Source organism: Achroia grisella, unplaced genomic scaffold, assembly GCF_030625045.1.
Source record: "Achroia grisella isolate CSIRO2021 unplaced genomic scaffold, CSIRO_AGI_Agris_v1 utg204, whole genome shotgun sequence".
In the NCBI taxonomy this organism is placed as follows: Eukaryota; Metazoa; Arthropoda; class Insecta; order Lepidoptera; family Pyralidae; genus Achroia; species Achroia grisella.
This window is the reverse complement of record NW_026712703.1, coordinates 3179640-3188149: the sequence shown is the minus strand read 5'-3', so window position 1 is coordinate 3188149 and position 8510 is coordinate 3179640.

The following is an 8510-nucleotide window of genomic DNA, read 5'->3' as shown; positions in this document are numbered from 1 at the left end:
AGACTGAGTATTGTAATGACTCTCTAAACTTCCTACATAGGAAACCAGACTACTCTGGAAACCAATTCCGATAAAGACTGATATCATTAACATTTATTAGGTAACTGAACATTTTATATATAATATAATATAAAGTAGATTACGCGTTACGGATAAGAATACTGGACTATTATGAATGTTGGATACACGATTACATGTGATAAATACATCGCCAACATAGATAAATGAAAGGAATGAAATTAAAATATAAGAATTTTTTTTGCAGCCAGATCTAAAGCGAAAAGTGGAATTGATATACAACTTCACTGTTGTCTCTGCATTGTATAATATATGCTAGAGAGAGCTACGTTTATGGCAGACAATATATGTAGAATTAGCGAACATTACCTTGTAGGTAGGTTGGTTCTTCTTGAGGAAGGGAAATGAGCTAAACAATAATCTGAAAATGAAAAAGGATTAAGTGAATATGGCAATGCAGAAAGAATATTGGACATTTACCATTTTTGGTACCTACATTTTATCATTTTAGCATTGTACTCGTAAGTATTGCAACTAGCCTGTTATAATCGAAGACAAGGTTTGCTCCATGCAAAAAGTACCAAGTGAATTAATAAATATAGCAGTAGGTTGGCTTGAATATGTAAACATTTTTTTAAGTTGTTAATAATAATAGATTATCTATATGATAAATAAGTATTGTGTGATTTTCTTTCATTTGATATTATTACTACTCAATACAAAATAAATTTCTAGAAATAAAGCAACTAAGTAATGCATATAAAACTATTTCACATATAACAAAAGTAAGTAGGTACATTTTCCAAAATTCACTAAGAAAAACAACAGAATAGTGTAAATAATGTCTCATATTACAATGCTAATCATCAATATTTCTTGAAAGTTAGATTTCAAAAATATACCTTAAATACTTGCAATCGCATACTTCTTATATGTTCCGCTACGATATCACTTTTATGTTTGTATACCAGCGTACCTACATAATGAAGAGGTAAATAATGTAAAATCAATTAGTGTTATTTACTTTTTGTACTAAGTGGTTACCAGTTTTACATCTAATTTCAAATGTTATTTGGTATTCACTCCCCCAACCTTCACAATTGGATAGGCTTACGGATAAAAAAATATTGTGCGCCGGTAGTTACAACTGGCATTGTATGTAAATTATAAAAAGCCATTACGAGTGACTTCGTTTTATAGAAATATGCGACTAAGAAAGTCCCGACAGTACCTTATCGCATTATGAATGGTTACTTGACACAATTCTACGGTTCCGTTATATAGGTAGATGTGTTATTTGTTAGCGTAAACGTGTATCTATACATATATTTTTTATATACCACTTGGTCAGTGTCTTCTTCGTAGTTTCGTAACTTTCCTACAAGAGCCACTGTCACAAACAAATGTCACACGTGTATGTTAATATAAAGTACAATATAATAATTACTATAATTAAATGTAAATAGATAAGCAGACGTACTAACATAAATACCAACATAAACTAACTTTAAATGAAGCTGGTAGACAACCTATATACAAATCCACTATAGATAGAGTTTAATTGTAAAATTTACATTATCTTATAAAACTCTGTTGGACATAACAAGTTGTATTTTTTATATTGAAAATAAATGTTTATTACTTAGTACAGTTTCATTCACACCTGCTTAATACATATATGAAATAAAATACTAGACATATAATAACAACAATATTGTTCATTATTGTAAATAATATCAAAATGCTGTCAAAATACGTGTAATGTATAACAGCGTTATAAGAATTTAATTTAAAAAAGTAATTAGTACGAAAACAGGCAATTTTCTAAATAGTTTCAGGTCCGTCCTTTGCGTCCTTATCTTTAAAAAATATCTCACAGATAATATCTGAACAATTCAACTATGTAGCTTTTAATCATCTATCCTCTATACATATAAAATTGTAGTGTCTGTTTGTAATATTGACATAACCATTTTTTACTACATGCATATTATTCTAGAAGGGAGGGCACAGGAAGATGTATTTCGATACATCTTGCTCGACTTGGGGCGGCCCGAACTGGCGTAGTACCTCCACCAAGCGGAAAACCACAGCCAAACAGTGCTATACTTGCACAACAGCACTGTGTTACTATGGTGAGTAAGGTGACCAGAGCCCCATGGTATTGGTGGATCTGTGTGTCCAACAGTGCCTCGGGGTTGCATAGGCGCGATGTGGTGGCGCGGCGTTCAGGGAGACCCGTTGAAACGGCTAACCGCTGGCCGCCCGCAGGTTGTAGGGTTCACAAACCCGGGGATGACATAATCTCCGCCCTGGGAGGCTGAACCGCCGCCTGTGCATAATCCCTGGTGTCCACGCCTAAAATGGAGATAAGGTTGGCAACTCTGGACGAGTGTTGCCCCCTTCTTTTTGACGTTGTTGTGAGCGCTCTCTGTACAAACTAAATGAACAATAAACGATTTTAAAAACTTGTAATTCTTTTATATCAAGTAATGATCACAATGATCACCTGGTGTAGTAGTTGTGCCGGAGGAGGAGACCGGAATGGACCCGGCTGCTACACCAATGGTGGGACCGGGGGCCCTTCCGGCCGCTGTGCCACCAAGTCGTCCAACCTGTGCAATGCTGGGGTGCGTTGATGCACCTTTTGTCCTTTCTGATACCGGAGCAACCATTCCCCTTTAACCTTAAAAAAAAGCTACCCATGGCCAGAAGCAAAAAAAGGAAATGTAGTACTTCAGCGGCACCCTAATCCACATTAGATATGGATTTTTGTAATATCAGGGGACTTCACGGAAACATCAATGCGGTCCACCATCACCTTGAGACCGCCAAGGCGATCCTTTTATTCCGCACGGAGACGCAGATATCCTCTCCGGCTGACACTTCGTACCTGCTGTACCCTGGGTATCGAGCACAAATTTGTGCGTCGTGCCGGGGTTTGTTTGTATATCCGGGAAGATATTTGCTGTCGCCGCCTTCTTGGTCTAGAAGAAAAAGACCTGTCAATCCTATGGGTTCGCATTGATCAGGATGACTACACCGGCATCTATGCGTGCCTATACAGGTCTCATAGCGGTGACGAGGATACGACTCGTCTGTACTCGTCGTCTGAGCACCTTCAATTGACGTCTGATAAAGTTCTTGAGCAGTATCCCTCCGCAAGTCTAGTGATACTTGAAGACTTCAATGCCCATCACACCGAGTGGCTCCGTTCTCGGCTCACCGACCACGCGGGGAGAACTGCTCACGAGTTTGCTCTGGCCTATGGATTCTCGCAACTGGTTCATTCTCCAACGAGAATACCTGATATCAAGACCCATACGAGGTCCTTACTGGACCTCCTATTGACTACACGACCGGACGGATATTCTGTGACCCTGGAGGCACCACTTGGTTCTTCAGATCACTGCCTTATCCGATACCAGGTACTGTGCACAAAACCTGCCATATCCCGACGTCCTTGGCAACGTCGCATGTGGCATTATAAGTCTGCAGATTGGGACAGATTGCGAGAATTTTACGCATCCTACTCTTGGAAGCAGCACTGCTTTGCATCAGAAGTCGTCGATACCTGTACAGCCGCCGTTACTAAAGTCATACTTGCGGGTATAGAATGTTTTATTCCAAATCTGCTTGTTGCTTCAGGGGCGAAAAAGTGACCGTGGTTTAATAGGTCATGCAGAGAAGCCAAACAGGCTAAACAAACTGTTTATCAGGCTTGGACCAAGGCTCGTTTTAACAGTGATGTTGACGTATCTGATGCAAGGCGGAATTTAAATGCTGCATCCAGGTTTAGTAAGAGAGTAATTGCTAGAGCCAAATTCGACTTCGTCAGTAAAATTGGTGAACGACTAGCATGACATCCTTCTGGAATTCGTGCCTTTTGGTCGCTTGCCAAAGCTGCCGAAGGTAACTTTAGTCAGTCGTCCTTACCACCACTACGGAAGCCGGATGACAATTTGGCAATCAGTGCAAAAGAGAAGGCCGATTTGTTGTGCACTCTTTTTGCCTCAAATTTGACTTTGGACGCCGGGGACACCATACCTACTACCATCCCATGGTGTGGTAACTCTATGCCGGAAATATCCGTAACGCAACGGCGAGTCCGGCGAGAGTTACTGTCTCTGACGTCCACAAGTCGAATGGGCCAGACGGCATACCGGCGTTGGTGTTAAAGAAGTGTGCTCCGGAGTTGTGCCCCGTACTCACGCGCCTTTTTGCGCTTTCGTACTCCTCTGGGCAATTTCCGTCTTCATGGAAGACCACCCTTGTGCACCCTGTGCCAAAAAAGGGCGACAGATCAAACCCATCGAACTACAGGCCTATCGCTATCGCATCTCTACTCTTCAAGGTGATGAAGCGTGTAATTAATACACAACTCCTGGGATACCTAAAGGATCACGATCTATTGAGCGATCGTCAATATGGTTTTCGCCATAATCGCTCAACTGGTGATCTTTTAGTGTATCTCACACACCGTTGGGCTCTTGCCATCGAGAGTAAAAGTGAGGCATTGGCAGTTAGCCTTGACATGGCAAAGGCATTCGATCGGGTTTGACATCAAGCTCTTCTATCGAAATTGCCCTCATACGGCATACCATAGGGATTATGCTAATGGGTCGCTAGTTTTTTGTCTGGCAGATGCATCAAAACCGTAGTCGACGGTAGTTACTCCGATAGCATGGACATTAATGCTGGCGTCCCGCAAGGCTCCGTTCTCTCCCCGATACTGTTTTTGCTGCATATTAATGATTTGTTAACTACAGTTAACATTCATTGTTATGCGGATGATAGTACTGGGGACGCATTTTACACGGGCCGTGCTAATATCCCTTTTTGCCGTTGTGGAGGCAAACCGCGAATAGCTTGTGTCTGAAATCGAGAGTACTCTTGCCATAGTCTCCGATTGGGGGCGACTGAACTTAGTTCAATTCAACCCTACCAAGACACAAGCCTGCGCGTTCACCGCTAAGAAAACCCCTTTTGCTGTTGCTCCGCAATTCCAGAACACATCCATTACCTTCTCTAAGAGTATTGGGATTCTCGGTATCGACATCTAGCACAGTTGAGTTCCGTAGTCACCTCGAAGAAAAAGTTAAGCTGGCGTCCAAAAAAACTCGGTGTGCTCAATAGAGCGAAGCGGTACTTCACTGCTGACCAGAGACTCCTCTTATATAAGTCTCAAGTTCGGCCGCACATGGAATACTGCTCTTATCTTTGGGCAGGAGCACCTGGATACCAGCTCGGTCCTTTTGACTCGGTTCAGAGACGTGCTATGAGAATTGTCGATGATCCCAATCTCTCTGACGGTATCGAGCCACTTAGTTTGAGGCGAGACTTCGCTTCGCTTTGTGTGTTCTACCGATTATACAACGGACTGTGTTCTGAGGAATTGTTCGACATTATGCCTACGGCCACCTTTCACCATCGCACGGGAATTAATTCCCACACGCTGGAACCTAAGTCGTCTCGGACAGTGCGGTTTCAGAGGAGCTTACTCCCGCGTACACTTATATTGTGGAATGAACTTCCTCCGAGGTTTTCTCACGAGACTACAGCATGGGGTTTTTCAAGAAGGATATATTAAGGTTTCTTAAGGGTCGGAAACGCGCACGTGACACCCTTGGTGCTTCAGGCGTCCATAGGCTATGGTAACCATTTACCATAAGATGGGCCGTATCTTTGCTTGCCACCATAGTAGTATATACGGAAAATACACCAAAAAGAAACTTTTTAAAATTTTTGTCTGTCTGTCTGTCGGTTTGTTTGTTCCGGTTAATCTCTGAAATGACTGGACCGACCGACTTTTTGGCAGGTAGTTGATGTAATAAGGAGTAACTTAGGCTACTTTTATTTTAGAAAACTAAATTCCACGCGGATGTAGTCGCGGGAGCAGCTAGTTCTTTATATAACTGAAATGAAAATTAGGCTGACGGTGCATCTGGTGGTATGTGGTAACCGTCGCCACCGTGAAATGCATTACGAACGTTATGTCCGTAATGCTGTTCGTGGCACGCACGCAATATCACTGATATGTTATACCGCCATATCTTGTAACTATACTAGTGCCTTATCTCATCATCCGAAACACAGCTTAAAAAAGAAATCAGCTTGACAGCTGAAATTGATGAGATAAGTAGCTGTTTATAATCAGGAGCTATATACGAAATAACCTTCATAAAAAATACCTACTCAATATGTATGAGATTATATTTATTAGGATAAGTTAACGTAGAATATGAGTATATATTGTATTTGTCCATAGAAATTTTGGTAAACACCGCTTCTTAAATACTTAGCTATACACCCGATCCTGTGTATTGGAAGAAAATTTTCATTTGTTTTATGTTTATTGCGATACAACTGACTAAAATCTTTGTTGTACCTAATGCACAAACATCGATTAAACTACCTTCGTATGTGAAATCTCACCCTGTTTAGTATGTATAACAGCTGTTTGTTCCTATATCACAAATGGAGAAAGAAGTGCAAATGAAAAAGTGAAACGCTTATTGTATTTCAAACGATCGATTAGACACCGTAAGGAGTTCCTACATACATACATATATTGTATAGCGATAGTTAATTGTGCAACAAGACCATCTTTAACTGTCTATCCGATGATATAAACGAATCATTACTGTTGTGTCTCTTATATGACGTTACATCAGAATTTATTCCATTTGTGATCGCCTTAATATGAATTAATATGTAATTATTTATTAACTTGGTAACAGAACAGCGTATCCAATTTGTTTTTCTCACATGTACCTAACCTATGACCTAAATATTTTATTCACAAAACATAGCAAATTTGCCCGTTTCGTTAATTCGTTTTGTTACTCAAGTAACTATTAATATATTTACATGTATGTCACTTCGCTGTTTGGCAGTTTGAAATCATGCATTAAATCTTAAAAATGTTATAGGTACTATACAATACTTGTCTAAAAGAGCAACACGCAAGTTATTTGCTCATTCTTCTTGTGATGATAAGTTTATACCCAAATTAAGATTATTTGAATAATAATTATATCCAATATTATAAATTCGAAAGTGTATCTGTTTGTCTGGAACCTTTTAACGATTGAACGGATCTTAATGTTTGGCATTTGAAGATATGTATTACGGATGAAAAATAAATATTTCACACCTACATGAATATGTAAGCAGCTTCATAGCGTAGCATACCCTCGGCTTCATCTGTTGTGGTTTTTCGGAGACAAAATGTACCCTAAGTATGTTCACCCTCGTAATTCAGTTTATCCATATGATAAATTTTATTAAAATTCGTTTAAACGTTTAGTCGTGAAATATAAAAACTGTCAGACTGTCACACTTTCTCATCTATACATATAAATAAAATTGGAGTGTCTGTTTATAATATTGAAATAACCGTTTTTTACTACTTGCATATTCATACGAGGGGCGATCCAGAAATAATGATAATCGGTTACTTCCAATGCTCATATAATTAAAAAAAAATTTTTTTAGCTTGCTTATATACCCACTAGGTTAGCATAAAAAAATTATGTAAATAGGCCACGATTTCCGGGAGGTACATTCGTTTGAATACGAACCGTCGCAGGGGTAACATCAAAATGGAGCAAAACGAAATAAGAGCTGTCCTCAACTACCTCTGTTTGACAAAAATGTCTACCAAAGGCATACACCCCGACGTAGTGGAAACACTGGGGGACTCTGCTTCTCCATATTTCACAGTTGCACGCTGGGCCAAGGAGTTTAAGCTGGGCAGAACATCCACGGAAGATGAACATCGCGAAGAACGCCCAACCACGTCCCTCATTGAAGAAAACGTGAAAAAAGTCGAAGAAGTAATGTTGGCAGATCCAATAGTGACCATCAGGCATGTAGTTGAGGTCACAGGGATCTCATATGGCAGTGTTCAAAAAATTCTCACTAATGCATTGCATATGAAAAAGGTCTCTGCACGGTTGGTGCCGAGAATGTTAACCGACGAGCAAATGAAAAAACGAATCGACATTTCGAGAGTGAATCTCGAAAAGTTCCAAGCAGATTTGAATTTTTTTTGTCACGTTTGGTGACCATGGATGAGACCTGGGTACTTCATTTCGATCCTGAATCCAAACAACAATCAATAACCTGGAAGCGAGCCTCCTCACCGACACCGGAGAAGTTTAAAGTGTCAGCGTCGGCGGGAAAGGTCATGGCGCCCGTTTTTTGAGATGCTGAAGGGTAATTTTGGTGGAATATTTAAAAAAGGGAGCCACTATTACGGCCTCTTACTACGCAGACCATATACGAAGATTGGGGGAGGTCATCAAGGAAAAAAGACGCGGCATACTGCGGGCTGGAGTGCTGTTTTATCAAGACAACGCACCAGCACACAAAGCCGCTGTTGCGATGGCTGCCATTGAAGAATCGGTATTCGAATTGCTCGAACACCCGCCTTATACGCCAGATATAGCTCCCTAGCTGACTTCTATCTCTTTCGTCAGCTCAAGGAA